The 18853-nt window shown below is 39.6% G+C and overlaps 1 long non-coding RNA gene across 4 annotated transcripts in view; it reads left to right on the plus strand.

Annotated features, from left to right (window-relative positions):
- LOC113606881 (uncharacterized) overlaps positions 1 to 18853 on the plus strand; it is a 132211-nt gene that overhangs the window by 83368 nt on the left and 29990 nt on the right. For all 4 annotated transcript variants that reach the window (XR_003427744.1, XR_003427745.1, XR_003427746.1 and 1 more), the window contains exon 9: positions 2613 to 2740. This is a non-coding gene — a long non-coding RNA (uncharacterized LOC113606881). The remainder of the gene's footprint in view (positions 1 to 2612; positions 2741 to 18853) is intronic.

Raw genomic sequence — 18853 nt, forward strand, 5'->3', positions numbered from 1 at the left:
CCCTTAAATTCCAAGCCCTTCTGCTCTACATTTGGCTCTGTTCAGTGGCCAGCTGCAGCTGCTGACACCGTCCACAGCCAGATCCCATGTTTCCACACCAGGTGCCTTGTGAGGACGAGCAGCTCTGGATGCAGGAGAACTGGCTGCTTGTCCTGATCTGCTCAAATGCTCAGTGGGCCTGTTCTGTGGCTGCAAAATGCAACCATTGTGTTGGCTTTAAGCTCTAACCTTCTGTGATTTCTGTGGCCCCCCAGGTTGTGTTCTGCTTTATTAACATAAGGTTGCCCTCCAGTGTCCAGAGAGGTCATGTGCACAGGTAAAGGGATCCCTTCTAGAACTTCAGAGAGTCAGACACAAAATGTTGTTATGTCCGTCCAAAAAAAGAAAGATGGTTTATAGCAGCAATTCTCAAACTTCACTGTGTGTGAATCACCTGGGAGTCTTATTAAAATATGGGTTCGGGGCTTCCCTGGTGGCGCAGTGGTCGAGAGTCTGCCTGCCGACGCAGGGGACACGGGTTCGTGCCCCGGTCCGGGAAGATCCCACATGCCGCGGAGCTGCTGGGCCCGTGAGCCATGGCCGCTGAGCCTGCGCGTCCGGAGCCTGTGCTCCGCAACGGGAGAGACCACAGCAGTGAGAGGCCCGCGTACCGCAAAAAAAAAAAAAAAAAAAAAAGGGAAAATGGGTTCGGACTGAGTAGGTTGAGAGGGGGCCTGAGATTCTACATTCCTCACAAGCTCCCTGGTGACTCCAGTGCTGCTGGTTGGGGACCACACTTTGAGTGGCTAGACTTAGAGCAATTCTCCCCTGCTTCTGGTAGGTTAACAACCATAGTGCAAGCCAGACAGTCTCCACGAAGCCTGCATGAATGAGAGGTGTCCTCCCATTCCCTCTGCATGTTCTGGTCTCTGCCTGCCTTCCCACCTCTTGTGATGTCACTCTCCCCTTCCTTCGCTTTGCCGCAATGTATTTTAGTTCCTCAGGTACATCAAGCTTTTACTCATCTCAGTGCCTTTGCATACACTGTTCTCTGTGCCCAGAATGCTCCCATCCCCACTTTTCCCTTGGTACTTTGTTGTCATCCTTCAGTAAGGGCATGAAGTGAGTTTCTTTCTGCTCCTCTTTTTTGGTGCCCTATTTGTGTCTCTGTGGCAGTTAACTTTGTGAGCCATCTCTTTTTCTGTTTACTTATTTACAATCTGTTCCCTCTTTTAGACCAGAGCTACATGAGAACTCACACCTGCCTTGCACACACAGTTGTATCCTCAGTGCTCCTGCTTCACAGCAGATGCTCAATAAGTAAATATTTGCTGGGCCTGTGTGTAGCCAGGGAGCAGCGGAACATTCTTGAGTCTACTTTTGCAAATTTGAGCCACCTGTTTCAAGGGGCTGTGGTGGGGGTGATACTTAGAAGAATCATAGAATGAAAGGTCAGAAAAGGAGCTCCCTTTAAGCCACATCTCATCATCAGAGATGTCAAAATGTGAAAAAAGTATATATCTTAGAATGGATGAAATAAAGTAAGTGTAACGTTTCTTAAACAGTTATGTCAAAATTTGCAACATTAAATTAAACAAAGAACTTCATAGGACTTTTGGCAATGTGCTTGTGATTCTCTGAGGGGAGAGACAGTGGCTGTGGCCAAGACTCTGATTCATTTACCCAGTGGCCATTCCCTGTCTGCCCCATTTCTCTTCTTTGCCAATGGGGCACCTGCCTCCAACTATTGAGGCTGAAAATGCCAATTACTCAATTTCCCATCTGTTTTTGTAGCAAGGGCATGAGCCTCTTCCGCAGTTCTGCCAGCAGAACCTGCAGAGAAGCCTACTGAGGACTTCTGGGAAGGTTTTTCTGCTTAAAAGAGACACTCAAAGGGAAATTTCTTTCCTGTTTTTCGATGTGATTGTGTGAGGACATGATGCCTAGAGCCACAGCAGGCTCTTGTAAACCTGAGGAGTCACACCTGAGAATGGTGGAGGGGAGCAATGGAAAGAACCTGGGCAAGGATGGAATAAAGAGGTGCCAAGAATCTGGGCTCCCGACAGCATCACTGAGCTGCTCAATCACTGAGCTGCTGAATCGACTAGCCCTGCACCTTGGACCTCTCTCTGGTTGTGGAAGATAATATGTGTTCTCCTTGTTTAAGCCACTTTTTTTTTTTTTTTTTTTTTGCGTTACACGGGCCCCTCACTGGCGTGGCCACTCCCATTGCGGAGCACAGGCTCCGGACGCGCAGACTCAGCGGCCATGGCCCACGGGCCCAGCCGCTCCGTGGCATGTGGGATCTTCCCGGACCGGGGCACAAACCCGTGTCACCTCCATCGGCAGGCGGACACTCAACCACTGTGCCACCAGGGAAGCCCTAAGACACTTTTTTTTTTTTTTGCGGTACGCGGGCCTCTCACTGTTGTGGACTCTCCCGTTGCGGAGCACAGGCTCCGGACGCGCAGGCTCAGCGGCCATGGCCCATGGCCCCAGCCGCTCCGCGGCATGTGGGAGCTTCCCGGACCGGGGCACAAACCCGTGTCCCCTCCATCGGCAGGCGGACACTCAGCCACTGCGCCACCAGGGAAGCCCCTAAGCCACTTTTAAGAGGCACTCTTTACTTGCAGCTGAAAGCATGCTGACCGATAAGAGTGGTTAAACTGGTTTCTTCAGTCAGTGAGGAGGGAATTGGCTCCTGGCTCCACCACAGAAATTATATGCCCTCTTCAAAGCTGCTTCCTCCTCTGAGACGCAGGTAAGAAGAATGGCTACCTCTTGGGTTGTTACAGAGGCTTAAACGAGATGATGGGTGGAAAATTCTCAGCACAGAACTTGGCACATTGTCGGTACTTAATAATGAGGAACGGTTATTATTACTATTATTTTAAAATTGAAGTATAGTTGGTTTACAATTTTGTGTTAGTTTTGGGTATACAGCAAAGTGATTCAGTTACATATATATGTATTATTTTTTATTCAGATTATTTTTCATTATAGGTTATTACAAGATATTGAATATTGTTCCCTGTGTCATACAGTAAATCTTTGTTGCTTATCTATTTTGTATAGAATAGTGTGTGTCTGTTAATCCCAAACTCCTAATTTATCCTTCCCCCCGACTCCCTTTCCGTTTTGGTAACCATAAGCTTGTTTTTTATGTCTGTGACTCTGTTTCTGATTTGTAAACAGATTCATTTGTATTATTTTCTATATTCCATATATAAGTGATATCATATAATATTTGCTTTCTCTGTCTGACTTCACTTATTGTGATATTCTCTAGGTCCATCCATGTCGCTGCAAATGGGCAATATTTCATTCTTTTTTATAACTGAGTAATATTCCATTGTATATATATACCACATCTTCTTTATCCATTCATCTGTTGATGGACATTTAAGTTGTTTCCATGTCTTGACGATTGTTCATAATGCTGCAGTGAACATTGGGGTGCATGTATCTTTTCGAATTAGGAGTTAGGGTTTTGTGTTTTTTGCATGTATGCCCAGAAGTGGGATTGCTGGATCATATGGTAGCTCTATTTTTAATTTTTTTTCTACTTTTAGTTTTTTAAGGAACCTTCATACTGTTTGTTCTCCATAGTGACTGCACCAATTTACATTCCCACCAACAGCGAAGGAGGGTTCCCTTTTTTCCACATCCTGTCCAACATTTATTATTTACAGACATTAAAAATTTTTTTTTAATTTATTCATTTATTTTGGCCACACCATGTGGCATGCAGGATCCTAGCTCCCCGACCAGGGACTGAACCTGCGTCCCCTGCAGTGGAAGTTCAGAGTCCCAACCACTGAACTGCCAGGGAAGTCCTATTTGCAGACTTTTTGATGATAGCTATCCTGACTTGTGTAAGGTGATACCTCATTGTGGTTTTTATTTGCATTTTTCTAATAATTAGCAATGTTGAGCATCCTTTCATGTGCCTGTTGGCTGTCTTTATGTCTTCTTTGGAGAAATGTCTATTTAGGTCTTCTGCCTGTCTTTTGATTGAGTTGTTTGTTTTTTTTATATTGTATGAGCTGTTTGTATATTTTGGAAATTAACCCCTTGTTGGTTGCATCATTTGCAAACATTTTCTCCCATTCCATAAGGTTGTCTTTTTGTTTTGTGGAAAAGCTTTTAAGCTTGATTAGGTCCCATTTGTTTATTTTTGCTTTTATTTCTTTTCCTTTGGGTGATTGATCTAAGAAAATATTCTACGATTTATGTCAGAGACTGTATTGCCTGTGTTCTCTTCTAGGAATCTTATGATGTCATGTCTTATATTTAAGTCTTTAAACCATTTTGAGTTTATTTTTGTATATGGCTTGAGGTTGTGTTCTAATTTCTTGATTTACATGAGGCTGTCCAGCTTTCCCAACACCACTTGATGAAGAGACTTTTTCCCATTTTATATTCTTGCCTCCTTTGTCAAAGATGAGTTGACTATAGGTGTGTAGGTTTATTTCTGGGCTCTCTAGTCTGTTCCGTTGATCTGTATGTTTTTGTACCAATACCACACTGTTTTGATTACGGGAGCTTTGTAGTATTGTCTGAAGTCTGGGAGGGTTATGCCTCCTACTTGTTTTTTTTTTTTTTTTTCCTCAGGATTGCTTTGGCAATTCTGGGTCTTTTATGGTTCCATATAAATTTTGGGATTATTTGTTATGGTTCTGTGAAAAATGTTATGGGTAATTTGATAGGGATCGCATTAAACCTGTAGTTTGCTTTAGGTAGTATTGCCATTTTAACAATATTAATTCTTCCTATCCAAGAGCATGGGATATCTTTCCATCTCTTTGAATCATCTTCAGTTTCCTTTAACAGTGTTTTATTTTTTAAAATATATTTTACAACTTTATTGAAGTATAATTAACATATAATAAGCAGCACATATTTAAAATGTACTATTTGATGAATTTTGATATATGAATACACCCATGAAATCATCAACCCCCAAAGTTCCTCCTCCCCCTTTGTAAAGTAATCCTCTCTATTCCCCACTCCCATCCCCAAGCAATCCTGATCTGCTTTTTTTTAATTGAAGTATAGTTGGTTTACAGTGTTGTGTTAATTTCTGCTACACAGCAAAGTGACTCAGTTATATGGTTTATCCCAGGATATTGGATATAGTTCCCTGTGCTATACAGTAGGACCTTGTTGTTAATCCATTCTGTATGTAATAGTTTGCATCTACTAACCCCAAACTCCCAGTCCATCCCTCCCCTACCTTCCTCCCCCTTGGCAACCACAAGTCTGTTCTCTATGTCTGTGAGTCTGTTTCTGTTTTGTACATACATTCATTTGTGCCATATTTTAGATTCCATATGTAAGTGATATCATGTGGTATTTGTCTTTCTCTTTTTGACTTATTTCACTTAGTATGATAATCTCTGGTTGCATCCATGTTGCTGTAAATAGTATTATTCATTCTTTTTTATGGCTGAGTAGTATTCCATTATATATATGTACCACATCTTTATCCATTCATCTGTCAGTGGACATTTAGGTTGTTTCCATGTTTTGGCTGTTGTGAACAGTGCTGCTATGAACATAGGGGTGCATGTATCTTTTTGAATTATATTTTTGTCTGGGTATATTCCCAGGAGTGGGATTGCTGGATCATATGGTAATTCTATTTTTAGTTGTCTGAGGAACCTCCATACTGTTTTCCATAGTGGCTGTACCAATTTACATTCCCACCAACAGTGTAGGAGGTTTTCCTTTTCTCCACATCCTCTTAGCATTTGTTATTTGTAGACTTTTTAATCATGGCCATTCTGATCGGTGTGAGGTGGTACCTCATTGTAGTTTTGATTTGCATTTCTCTAATAGTGATGTTGAGCATCTTTTCATGTGCCTATTGGCCATATGTATGTCTTCTTTGGAAAAAATGTCTATTTAGGTCTTCTGCTCACTTAAAAAAAAATTAATTTTTGGCTGGGTTGACTCTTCATTGCTGCGCGTGGGCTTTCTCTAGTTGCGGCGAGCGGGGGCTACTCTTCATTGTGGTGTGCAGGCTTCTCACTGCGGTGGCTTCTCTTGTTGCTGAGCACAGGCTCTAGGCACGCAGGCTTCAGTAGTTGTGGCGTGCGGGCTCAGTAGTTGTGGCTTGCTGGCTCTAGAGCACAGGCAGGCTCAGTAGTTTCAGCACATGGGCTTAGTTGCTCCACTGCATGTGGGATCTTCCCGGACCAGGGCTCGAACCCGTGTCCCCTGCATTGGCAGGCGGATTCTTAACCACTGCTCCACCAGGGAAGCCCTTTCTGCCCATTTTTTGATTGGGTTATTTTGTTTTTGTTGAGTTGTATGAGCTGTTTGTATATTTTGGAGATTAAGCCCTTGTCAGCCACATCATTTGCAAATATTTTCTACCATTCCATAGCTTGTCTTTTTGTTTTGTTTCGGGTTTCCTTTGCTGTGCAAAAGCTTGTAAGTTTGATTAGGTCCCATTTGTTTATTTTTGTTTCTGTTTCTATTACCTTGGGAGACAGACCTAAGAAAACATTGGTATGATTTATGTCAGAGAATGTTTTGCCTGTGCTCTCTTCTAGGAATTTTATGGTGTCGTGTCTTATGTTTTAAGTCTTTAAGCCATTTTGAGTTTATTTTTGTGCATGATGTGAGGCTGTGTTCTAACTTCATTGATTTACATGCAGCTGTCCAACTTTCCTAGCACCACTTGCTGAAGAGACTTTTTCCCATTTTATATTCTTGCCCCCTTTGTTGAAGATTAATTGACTATAGGTGTGTGGGTTTATTTCTGGGCTCTCTAGTCTGTTCCATTGATCCGTATGTCTGTTTTTGTACCAATACCACACTGTTCCGATTATAGGAAATTTGTAGTATTGTCTAAAGTCTGGGAAGGTTATGCCTCCTGCTTTTTTTCTTCCCTCAGGATTGCTTTCACAATTATGGGTCTTATATGGTTCCATATAAATTTTAGGGTTGTTATAGTTCTGTGAAAAATGTCATGAGTAATTTGATACAGATCACATTAAATCTGTAGATTGCTTTGGATAGTATTGCCATTTTAACAATACTAATTCTTCTAATCCAAGAGCATGGCATGTCTTTCCATTTCTTTGAGTCATCTTTAATTTCCTTTATTAATGTTTTATAGCTCTCAGTGTATAAGTCTTTCAACTCCTTGGTCAGGTTTATTCCTAGGTACTTTCTTTGGTGTGATTTTACAAGATACGGGTTTGTTTTTTTTTTTTTTACATTACCTTACTGATATTTCATTGTTAGTGTAAAGAAATGCAGTCCATTTCTGAGTGTTAATCTTGTATCCTGATACTTTGCTGAATTCATTTATCAGTTCTAGTAGTTTTTGTGTGGAGTCTTTAGGGTTTTCTATATATAGTATCATATCATCTGCATATAGTGACAATTTTACCTTCCAATTTGGATATATTTTATTTCTTTTTCTTGTCTGATTGCTGTTGCTAGGACTTCCAATACTGGGTTGAATAGAAGTGGTGCGAGTCGGCATCCTTATCTTGATCCAGAATTTAGTTTTTCACCATTGAGTATATTATGTTGGCTGTGGGTTTGTCATAAATGGCTTTTATTATGTTGAGATATGTTCCCTCTGTACCCACTTTGCTAAGAGTTTTTATCATGAACGGATGCTGAATTTTATCAAATGCTTTCTCTGGATCTATTGAGATGATCATGTAGTTTTTGTTTTTTCTTCTGTTAATGTGGTGTATCACAGTGGTTGAACCATCCTTTTGAACTTGGGATGAAACCCCACTTGGTTGTGGTGTATGATCTTTTTTATGTGTCGTTGGAGTCAGTTTGCTAATATTTTGTTGAGAATTTTTGCATCTATAGTCATCAAAGATATTGGCCTGTAATTTTCTTTTTTGGTGATATCTTTGTCTGGTTTTGATATCAGGGTAATGGTGGCTTCATAGGATGTCTTTGGGAGTGTTCCCTCCTCCTCAGTCTTTCGGAAGGATTTGAGAAGGATTGGTATAAGTTCTTTGTATGTTTGGTAGAATTTTCCTGTGAAGCCATCTGTTTCTAGACTTTCATTTGTAGGGAGTTTTTTGGTTTTTTTAAATTTTATTACAGATTCTATTTCACTTCTAGTGATTAGTTTGTTCAAATTATCTATTTCTTGATTCAGTTTTGGTGGACTGTATGTTTCTAGAATGTTGTCCATTTCTTCTATGTTGTCAAATTTGTTGGCATATAATTGTTCATATTATAGTATTATTTTATGATTTTTTGCACTTATGTGGTATTGAGATTTCTCCTTTCTTATTTTGTTGATTTGGGTTCTCTTTTCTTCTTGGTGAGCCTAACTACAGGTTTGTCAATTTTGTTTACCCTTTCAAAGAACCAGCTCTTGGTTTTATTGACTATTTTTCTATCTTTTAAATCTCTATTTTATTTATTTCCTCTCTGAGCTTTATTATGTCCTTCCTTCTGCTGACTTTAGGTTTTGTTTGTCCTTCTTTTTCTAATTCTTTTAGGAGGTAGGTTAGGTTGTTTACTTGAGACTTTTCTTGTTTTTTGAGGAAGGCCTGTATCACTATGAACTTCCCTCTAAGATCTGCTCTTGCTGAATCCCATAGATTTTGTATGGCTGTGTTTTCATTGTAATTTGTCTCAAGGTATTTTTTATTTTCCTTTGTGATTTCCTTGTCTCGACCCATTGGTTTTTTAGTAGCATGTTGTTTAGTCTCCATGTAATCGATTTTTTTTTCTCATTTCTTTTCCTGTGGTTGATTTCTAGTTTCATGCCATTGTGGTCAGAGAATATGCTTGAAATAATTTCTGTACTCTTGAATTTGTTGAGGTTTGTTTTGTGCCCTAGTATGTGGTCATTCCTAGAGAATCTTCCATGTGCACTTGAAAAGAATGTGTATTCTGGGTTTTTTTGGATGTAATATCCTGGAAATATAAATTAAGTCTAACTGTTCTATTGTATCATTTAGGACCTCTGTTGCCTTATTGATTTTCTGTCTGGAAGATCTGTCCATTGACGTGAGCGAGGTGATAAAGTCTCCTACTATTATTGTATTCCCATCAATTTCTCCCTTTATGTCTGTTAGTATTTGTTTTATGTATTTGGGTGCTCCTATATTGGGTACATATATGTCGATGAGTGTAAAATCCTCTTCTTTTATTGAGCGTTTTATCATTATATAGTGTCCTTCTTTGTCTTCCTTTATGGCCTTTGTTTTAAAGTTTATTTTGTCTGGTATGAGTATTGTGACTCCTGCTTTCTTGTCATTTCCGCTTGCCTGAAATATATTTTTCCATTCCCTCACTTTCAATCTATGTGTATCCTTTGCTGTAAAGTGAGTCTCTTGTAGGCAGCATATTGTAGGCTCTTGTTTTTTAATCCAGTCTGCCACTCTATGTCTTTTGATTAGAGCATTTAGTCCATTGACATTGAAGGTAATTATTGATAAATATGTATTTATTGCCATTTTAAACCTTGTTTTCCAGTTGATTCTATGTTTCTTCTTGTTCCGTTTTCTTTTTGTGGTTTGATGATTTCTTTTATCTTATGCTTGTGTTCTCTTCTTTTTGGTTTTTGTGGATCTACTGTATGTGTTTGATTTGTGGCTACTCTGTTTTTCAAGTATGTTAACCCTTTCCTATATCTGCTTGCTTTAGACTGATAGTCATATAGGCTCAAACACATTCTAAAAAAAAGATGTCCTCTTTTACATCTTCATGTTTATCCTTTTGCTCTTCCTGTGTTTATCATCACTTTCCAAATAGGTTTTTTTTTTCTTTTTGATCTGTATACTGGCTTATTTAAGTGATTTACTTTCCAATTGTAATTTTCTCTTTCCTATGTCTTCTTGCTTCTTTTCTATTTAGAGAAGACCTTTCAGTATTTCTTTTAGGATAGGTTTAGTATTGCTGTATTCTTTTAGTTTTTGCTTGTCTGAGAAATTATTTATCTCTCCTCCTATTTAGTTTTTATTTTTTAAAGATTTTTTTGATATGGACCATTTTTAAAGTCTTTATTGAATTTGTTAGAGTATTGCTGTTTTTTGTTTTGGTTTTTTGGCCACGAGGCATGTGGGATCTTGGCTCCCTGACCAGGCATCGAACCTGCACCCCCTGCATTGGAAGGCGAAGTCTTAACCACTGGACCCCTAGGGAAGTCCCTCTCCTTCTATTATTTTTTTAAAATTAATTAATTAATTATTTTGGCTACATTGGGTCTTTGTTGCTGTGCGTGGGCTTTCTCTAGTTGTGGCGAGTGGGGGCTACTCTTTGTTGCAGTATGCAGGCTTCTCACCGCGGTGGCTTCTCTTGCTGCAGAGCATGGGCTCTAGGCGTGCGGGCTTCAATAGCCGTGGCATGCGGGCTCAGTAGTTTTGACTCACAGGCTCTAGAGTGCAGGCTCAGTAGTTGTGGCACATGGGCTTAGTTGCTCCACAGCATGTGGGATCTTCCCGGACCAGGGCTCAAACGCATGTCCCCTGCATTGGCAAGCGGATTCTTAATCACTGTGCCACCAGGGAAGTCCCTCCTCCTATTTTAAATGATAATCTTGCTGGGTAGAATATTGTAGGTTGCAGATTTTTCCCTCTCAAGACTTTGAATAATATTTTGCCACTCCCTTCTGGCCTGCATCGTTTCTGTAGAGAAATCAGCCTTATGGGGGTTCCCTTTTAATTAACTCTTTGTTTTTTTCTTGCTGCTTTTAGAATCCCTCTTTAACTTTTGCCATTTTTATTATCATATTTCTTGGTGTAGGTCTGCTTGTTCATCTTGTTTGGGACCCTCTGTGCTTCTTGTATCTGGATATCTATTTCCTTCTTTAGGTTTGGGAATTTTTCAGCCATAATTTCTTCACATACATTTTCAATCCCCTTTTCTCTTTCATCTCCTTCCGGAATCCCTATTATGTGTGGATTGGCACACGTTGGTAGTGTAGACCCATATGTCTACGCTATGGTAGTGTGGTCTACACTCCTATGCTAGGCCCATAGGTCTCTTATATTGCTTTCTTTTTTGTTTCATTTGGCTTTCTGTCTGCTGTTCTGATTGGGTAATTTCTATTATTCTCTCTTCCAGATCACTTTTTCTTTCTTCTCCATTATTCGTTCTGCTGTACATTACCTTTTCAGCTTTCGTCTTGGCAAATGAATTTTCTAATTTTTCTTGGCTGCTCCTCATAGTTTCTAGTTCCTTTTTACAGTAATCTACATTTCTGTCAATTGCCTTTCTTAATTCCTGCAGTATTTTCATTACCTCCTTTTTTTTAAAACAAATTTAAAAAAAATTAATTAATTAATTTAGTTTTGGCTGCACTGGGTCTTTGTTGCTGCACCTGGGCTTTCTCTAGTTGTGGCGAGCGGGGGCTATTCTTCGTTGTGGTGTGTGGATTTCTCATTGCAGTGGCTTCTCTTGTTGCAGAGCATGGGTTCTAGGCATGTGGGCTCAGTAGTTGTGGCTCATGGGCTTAGTTGCTCAGCAGCATGTGGGATCTTCCCAGACCAGGGCTCGAACCCATGTCCCCTGCATTGGCAGGCGGATTCTTAACCATTGTGCCACCAGGGAAGTGCCATTACCTCCTTTTTGAATTCAGTGTCTATTAGCTTGAAGAGGTCTGTTTCATTGTTTCTTCCTTCAGGGGAAATCTCTTGGTCTTTTAACTGGGAGTGGTTTCTCTGCTTCTTCATTTTACTTATATTTCTCTAACTCTGTGAGTTTAGGAGAAACAGTTATCTATTATAGTCTTAGAGGACTGTTTATATGTGGGAGCGTCCCTGTGTAGCTTGTGTGGGTTTAGTAATTTTTTGGCATGAGGGCTGCTTTCATTTGGATGCTTGCCATCTCTTTCCTCAGTGTATGCTGGCTGTTATCCCCTTGATAGGGGGTGTGTAGGTGCGTGGTCTATATGTGCTCCCAGGAAGGCGGGGGCAGTGATTGGCACCTGGTTGTGGGACTCTCATCGGCAGTGGCCAAAAAGCACTCCCAGGAAGTTGGGTGCAGCGATTGGCGCCTGCTCATAGGACTCTCGGCGGCAGCAGTGGCCCACGCCCTCCTTTGGAGCCTGAGATGGCAGTGGTGCCTCCCGCCTGCCCCCAGAGCTCGTGTAGGCGGTGTCCTGTTGCCTGAGAGCGTGTGTGCAGAGAAGAAAGCTCCTATGGTGGTCCTGCCCCTCTCCTTGCCTGCCCCCCAACAATGGTACCTTGTCTTTCTAGCAGGCCCAGGCTATTTCCTGTACACCCTCTGTTATGGTGTACAACATCCTAGCCCTTTCAGGGGGCTCCTCCTTGCAGCCAGTTCCAGTCTTCTCCCCAGGTCTGATGTCCGAAGCCCAAGCCTCAGCACCCAAACCCCTCCCGCACCAGCAGACCAGCATCTCAAGCTGGGGAGTGCAGGGCAGTGGCACTGACTGTCTGTGCATGTCTCTCTCTGCTTTGCCTTCTGTATACTAGTTGCTGCACTCTCCTCCAAGGCTCCACCCTCTCCCTGCTGATCTCCCCACCAGCGAGGGGATTTCCCAGCATGTCAGGACCTTTACTCTTTCACAGCTCCCTCCCAGTGGCACAGGTCCCATCCGTATTCCTTTCTCTCTCTCTCTCTCTTTTTTTTTTTTTTTTTGTCCTATCCAGTTACCTGAAGATTTTTTTGCCCTTTTGAGAGTCTGAGGTCTTCTGACAGCATTCAGTAGATGTTCTGTGAGAACTGTTCCACATTTATTTTTGATGTATTTATGGGAGGATGGGAGCTCCATGTCCTACTCCTTAGATCTTGATCTGATCTCCTAACAAAGTTTTATAGTTCTTAGGGTCTAGGTCTTCCATCTCTTTGGCTAGGTTTTTTCCTAGGTATTTTTTTTTTGAAGCAATTTTAAACAGGATTGTTTTTTTACTCTCTTTTTCTATTTTATTGTTAGTGAAAAGAAATGCAACAGATTTCTGTATGTTAATCTTGTATCCTGCTACTTGGCTGAATTCATTTATTCTAATACTTTTTGTGTGGAGGGTTTTCTATATAGAGTATCATATCATTTGCATGTAATGACAGTTCTACCTTTTCCCTTCCAATTTGTATACCTTTTATTTCTTTTTCTTGTCTGATTGCTGTCGCTAGGAATTCCAATGCTATGTTGAATAGAAGTGGTGAGAGTGGGCATCCTGTCTTGATCCAGAATTTAGCAGGAAGGCTTTCAGCTTTTCACCATTGAGTATTATGTTGGCTGTGGGTTTGTCATAAATAGCTTTTATTATGTTGAGATAAGTTCCCTCTGTACCCACTCTGGTGAGTTTTTTTATTTATTTATTTTTATCATGAATGGATGCCGAATTTCTTTCTGCATCTTTTGAGATGATCATGTGGTTTTTGTCTTTTCTTTTGTTAATGTGGTGTATCACATTGATTTATTTGCATATGTTGAACCATCCTTGTGACCCTGAATGAATTCAACTTGATCATGGTGTATGATCCTTTTCATATATTGTTGGGTTAGGTTTGCTAATGCTTTGTTGAGGATTTCTGCATCTATATTCATCAAAAATATTGGTCTGTAATTTTTCTATAGTGTCCTTGGTTTTGGTATCAGCGTGATGGTGGCTTCATAGAATTACTTGGGGAGTGTTCCCTCCTCTTCAGTCTTCTGAAATATTTTGAGAAGGCTAGGTATAACTTCTTTGATGTTTGTAGATGATTGAATCCCCCAGTGAAGCCATCTGGCCCTGGACTTTTGTTTGTAGGGAATTTTTAAATTATAGGTTCTATTCCACTTTTAGTGATCAGTCTCTTCAAATTATCTGTTTCTTCTTCACTCAGTTTTGGAAGGCTGTGTGTTTCTGGAAACTTGTCCATTTCTTCTAGGTTGTCCAATTTGTTGGCATATAACTGTTCATAGCAATTTCTTAAATATTTTTCCTGCGGTATGGGTTGTTATTTGTCCTCTTTCATTTCTTATTTTGCTTATTTGGGTCCTCTTTATCTTCTTCTTGGTGAGCCTGGCTAGAGATTTGTCAATTTTGTTTATCCTTTCAAAAAACCAGCTCTTGGTTTATTGATCTTTTCTATGGTTTTTTTTTGATCTCTATTTTATTTATTTCCTTTCTGATATTTTTTATTTCCTTCTGCTGACTTTAGATTTTGTTTGTTCTTCTTTTTCTAATTCTTTTAGGTGGTAGGTTAGGTTGTTTATTTGAGGTTTTTCTTGTTTCTTAGGGAAGACCTGTATTGCTATGAACTTCGCTCTTAGAACTGCTTTTGCTACATCCCATAGATTGTGTATGGTTGTTTTTTTGCATTATCATTTCTTGTGAGGTATTTTCTGGTTTCCTCTTTGATTTCATCATTGACTCATTGGTTTTTTTAGTAGCATATTGTTTAGTCTCCATGTGACAGTTTTTTTCCATTTTCCTTTCTGTGGTTGATTTCTAGTTTCATACTGTGGTCAGAAAAGATGCTTGAAATAATTTCTATCCTATTAAATTGTTGTGGTTTGTTTTGTGTGTTAGTATGTGGTCTATCCTAGAGACTGTTCCTTGCACGCTTCAGAAGAATGTGCATTCTGGTTTTTTTTTTTTTTTGGATGTAGTGTCCTATAGATATCAATTAAATCCAGCTGGTGTTGAGTCATTTAGTATCTCTGTTGCCTTATTGATTTTCTGCCTGGAAGATGTGTCCATTGATCTTGTTGAAGTCTCCTACTATTATTGTATTCCTGTCAGCTTCTCCCTTTATCTCTCTTAGTATTTGTTTTGTATATTTAGGTGCTCCTATATTAGGTGCATATATTTTAACGAGTGTAATGTCCTCCTCCTGTATTGATCCCTTTATCATTATATAATGTCCTTCTTTGTCTTTCTTTATGGACTTGGTTTTCAAGTTTATTTTGTCTGATATGGGTATTACTATCCCTGCTTTCTTCTCATTTCCGTTTGTGAAGTATCTTTTGTATCCCCTCACTTTCAATCTGTGTATGTCTTCTGCCCTAAAGTGAGTCTCTTGTGGGCAGCACATTGTAGGGTATTGTTTTTTTTATCCAATCTGCCACTCTATGTTTTTTGACTGGAGCAGTTAGTCCATTGACATTTAAAGTAATTGTTTCATTTATTTATTTTTTAACATCTTTATTGGAGTATACTTGCTTTACAATGGTGTGTTAGTTTCTGCTTTATAACAAAGTGAATCAGCTACACATATACATATGATCCCATATCTCCTCCCTCTTGCGTCTCCCTCCCACCCTCCCTATCCCACCCCTCTAGGTGGTCACAAAGCACTGAGCTGATCTCCCTGTGCTATGCGGCTGCTTCCCACTAGCTATCTATTTTACATTTGGTAGTATATATATATGCATGCCACTCTCTCACTTCGTCCCAGCTTACCTTTCCCCCTCCCTGTGTCCTCAAGTCCAATCTCTACGTCTGCATATTTATTCCTGTCATGCCCCTAGGTTCTTCATAACCTTTTTTTTTTTTTTTTTTAGATTCCATATATATGTGTTAGCATATGGTATTTCTTTTTCTCTTTCTGACTTACTTCACTCTGTATGACAGACTCTAGGTCTATCCGCCTCATTACAAATAGCTCAATTTCGTTTCTTTTTATGGCTGAGTAATATTCCATTGTATATATGTGCCACATCTTCTTTATCCATTCATCCGATGATGGGCACTTAGGTTGTTTCCATCTCCTGGCTATTGTAAATGGAGCTGCAATGAACATTTTGGTACATGACTCTTTTTGAATTTTGGTTTTCTCAGGGTATATGCCCAGCAGTGGGATTGCTGGGTCGTATGGTAGTTCTATTTTTATTTTTTTAAGGAACCTCCATACTATTCTCCATAGTGGCTGTATCAATTTACATTCCCACCAACAGTGCAAGAGGGTTCCCTTTTCTCCACATCCTCTCCAGCATATATAGTTTGTAGATTTTTTGATGATGGCCATTCTGAGTGGTGTGAGGTGATACCTCATTGTAGTTTTGATTTGAATTTCTCTAATGACTAGTGATGTTGAGCATTCTTTCATGTGTTTGTTGGCAATCTGTATTTCTTCTTTGGAGAAATGTCTGTTTAGGTCTTCTGCCCATTTTTGGATTGGGTTGTTTGTTTTTTTGATATTGAGCTGCATGAACTGCTTGTAAATTTTGGAGATCAGTCCTTTGTCAGTTGCTTCATTTGCAAATATTTTCTCCCATTCTGAGGGTTGTCTTTTGGTCTTGTTTATGGTTTCCTTTGCTGGGCAAAAGCTTTTAAGTTTCATTAGGTGCCATTTGTTTATTTTTGTTTTTATTTCCATTTCTCTAGGAGGTGGGTCAAAAAGGATCTTGCTGTGATTTATGTCATAGAGTGTTCTGCGTATGTTTTCCTCTAAGAGTTTTAGAGTTTTAGAGTGTCTGGCCTTACATTTAGGTCTTTAATCCATTTTGAGTTTATTTTTGTGTATGGTGTTAGGGAGTGTTCTAATTTCATTCTTTTATATGTAGCTGTCCAGTTTTCCCAGCACCACTTATTGAAGGGGCTGTCTTTTCTTCATTGTATATTCTTGCCTCCTTTATCAAAAATAAGGTGACCATATGTGTGTGGGTTTACCTCTGGGCTTTCTATCCTGTTCCCTTGATCTATGTTTCTGTTTTTGTGCCAGTACCATACTGTCTTGATTACTGTAGCTTTGTAGTATAGTCTGAAGTCTGGGAGCTTGATTCCTCCAGCTGCGTTTTTCTTTCTCAAGATTGCTTTGGCTATTCGGGGTCTTTAGTGTTTCCATACAAATTGTGAAATTTTTTGTTCTAGTTCTGTGAAAAATGCCATTGGTAGTTTGATAGGGATTGCACTGAATCTGTAGATTGCTTTGGGTAGTATAGTCATTTTCACAATATTGATTCTTCCAATCCAAGAACATGGTATATCTCTCCATCTGTTCATATTGTCTTTAATTTCTTTCATCAGTGTCTTATAGTTTTCTGCATACAGGTTTTTTGTCTCCCTAGGTAGATTTATTCCTAGGTATTTTATTCTTTTTGTTGCAATGGTAAATGGGAGTGTTTCCTTAATTTCCCTTTCAGATTTTTCATCATTAGTGTATAGGAATTCAAGAGATTTCTGTGCGTTAATTTTGTATCCTGCTACTTTACCAAATTCATTGATTAGCTCTAGTAGTTTTCTGGTAGTGTCTTTAGGATTCTCTTTGTATAGTATCATGTCATCTGCAAACAGTGACAGCTCTACTTCTTCTTTTCCAACTTGGATTCCTTTTATTTCTTTTTGTTCTCTGATTGCTTGGCTAAAACGTCCAAAACTATGTTGAATATTAGTGGTGAGAGTGGGCAACCTTGTCTTGTTCCTGATCTTAGTGGAAATGGTTTCAGTTTTTCACCATTGAGAATGGTGTTGGCTGTGGGTTTGTCATATATGGCCTTTATTATGTTGAGGTAAGTTCGCTCTATGCCTGCTTTCTGGAGGGTTTTTATCATAAATGGGTGTTGAATTTTGTCGAAAGCTTTTTCTGCATCTATCGAGATGATCATACGGTGTTTCTCCTTCAATTTGTTAGTATGGTGTATCACATTGATTGATTTGCATATATTGAAGAATCCTTCCTGGGATAAACCCTACTTGATCATGGTGTATGATCCGTTTAATGTGCTGTTGGATTCTGTTTGCTTGTATTTTGTTGAGGATTTTTGCATCTATGTTCATCAGCGATATTGGCCTGTAGTTTTCTTTCTTTGTGACATCCTTGTCTGGTTTTGGTATCAGGGTGATGGTAGCCTCATAGAATGAGTTTGGGAGTGTTCCTTCCTCTGCTATATTTTGGAAGAGTTTGCGAAGGATAGGAGTTGGCTCTTCTCTAAATGTTTGATAGAATTCGCCTGTGAAGCCATCTGGTCCTGGGCATTTGTTTGTTGGAATATTTTTAATCACAATCTCAATTTCAGTGCTTGTGACTGGTCTGTTTATATTTTCTATGTCTTCCTGGTTCAGTCTCAGAAGGTTGTGCTTTTCTAAGAATGTGTCCGTTTCTTCCAGGTTGTCCATTTTATTGGCATATGGTTGCTTGTAGTAATCTCTCATGATCCTTTGTATTTCTGCAGTGTCAGTTGTTACTTCTCCTTTTTCATTTCTAATTCTGTTGATTTGAGTCTTCTCCCTTTTTTTCTTGATAAGTCTGGCTAATGGTTTATCAATTTTGTTTATCTTCTGAAAGAACCAACTTTTAGTTTTATTGATCTTTGCTATTGTGTCCTTTATTTCTTTTTCATTTATTTCTGATCTGATCTTTATGATTTCTTTCCTTTTCCTAACTTTGGGGTTTTTTTGTTCTTGTTTCTCTAATTGCTTTAGGTGTCAGGTTAGTTTGTTTACTTGAGATATTTCTTGTTTCTTGAGGTAGGATTGTAGTGGTATAAACTTCCATCTTAGAACTTCTTTTGCTGCATCCCATAGGTTTTGGGTCATCGTGTTTTCATTGTCATTTGTCTCTAGGTTTTTTTTTTTTTTTTTTTTTTTTGGCGGTACGTGGGCCTCTCACTGCTGTGGCCTCTCCCGTTGCAGAGCACAGGCTCCAGACGCACAGGCTCAGCGGCCATGGCTCACGGGCCCAGCTGCTCCGCGGCATGTGGGATCTTCCCAGACCAGGGCACGAACCTGTGTCCCCTGCATCGGCAGGCGGACTCGCAATCATTGCACCACCAGGGAAGCCCTCTAGGTATTTTTTGATTTCCTCTTTGATTTCTTCTGTGATCTCTTGGTTATTAAATAGTGTATTGTTTAGCCTCCATGTGTTTGTATTTTTTACAGATTTTTTCCTGTAATTGATATCTAGTCTGATAGCGTTGTGGTCAGAAAAGATACTTGATACGATTTGAATATTCTTAAATTTACCAAGGCTTGCTTTGTGACCCAAG

The sequence above is a fragment of the Aethalodelphis obliquidens genome, unplaced genomic scaffold, assembly GCF_003676395.1.
Source record: "Aethalodelphis obliquidens isolate GAN/ISIS:26980383/991018 unplaced genomic scaffold, ASM367639v1 scaffold45, whole genome shotgun sequence".
NCBI lineage: Eukaryota > Metazoa > Chordata > Mammalia > Artiodactyla > Delphinidae > Aethalodelphis > Aethalodelphis obliquidens.